Source organism: Mandrillus leucophaeus, unplaced genomic scaffold, assembly GCF_000951045.1.
Source record: "Mandrillus leucophaeus isolate KB7577 unplaced genomic scaffold, Mleu.le_1.0 Scaffold109, whole genome shotgun sequence".
Classification (NCBI taxonomy): Eukaryota; Metazoa; Chordata; class Mammalia; order Primates; family Cercopithecidae; genus Mandrillus; species Mandrillus leucophaeus.
In genome coordinates this window covers 1288777-1289503 of record NW_012099098.1, presented here as the reverse complement: position 1 = coordinate 1289503, position 727 = coordinate 1288777, and the positions used below count along the sequence as shown (strand labels likewise).

The following is a 727-nucleotide window of genomic DNA, read 5'->3' as shown; positions in this document are numbered from 1 at the left end:
GCCAGGCATGGTGACTCATGCCTGTAATCCCAGCTACTCGTAAGGCTGAGGCAGGAGAATCGCTTGAACCCGGGAGGCGGAGGTTGCAGTGAGCCGAGATCGCGCCATCCCACTCCAGCCTGGGTAACAGAGCAAGACTCCGTCTCAAAAAAAAAAAAAAACAAAAAACAAAAACCAAAAAACATTCCACCGGCTCATGACAAATGAAGATTCCCAGTGAGCCCTGTCAGAACCGTGGACTCTGCAGGACAGGGTTTCCCTTTGTGAGGGGCTGTCCTGTGTACTGTGGGATGTTTAGCAGCACCCTGCCAGTAGCACAGCCCCAGGTGTGACAACCAAAAATGTCTCCAGGGATCGCCAAATCAACCCCGGTTGAATGCTACTGCTGCAGGCCTTAAAAGGGCATTTTAAACAAGCTCCCAGGTGATTCTGATGCAGGGAGCTGGGCACCCAGCTAAGAGACAGTACCGCTGTGACAGCCACGTGGAACTCCAGGTTCCAGTTGTGCTCCTGGGTTCTTGACAGTGCTGGTCCCCCAGAGCAGGGCCCCATCACTTAAGTCCATCACTTAAGTCTCTCGCCTGCCCCTCCCTCAGCCACGCTCACTCCCACCCTGCCTGCATAAGAGACAGCGTCTGCAGTGACTAGAGGCACAACAGCTGCCTGTCTCAGAAAGCGGAAAGTGTAAAAAAACTAAAACGAGCAGCTATGAAGAAAAATTATAAAT

General features: G+C 52.4%; 1 protein-coding gene across 1 annotated transcript in view; it reads right to left on the bottom strand.

The window, feature by feature from the left end:
- FAM102A (family with sequence similarity 102, member A) overlaps positions 1–727 on the bottom strand; it is a 39845-nt gene that overhangs the window by 24271 nt on the left and 14847 nt on the right. The window lies entirely within an intron of this gene.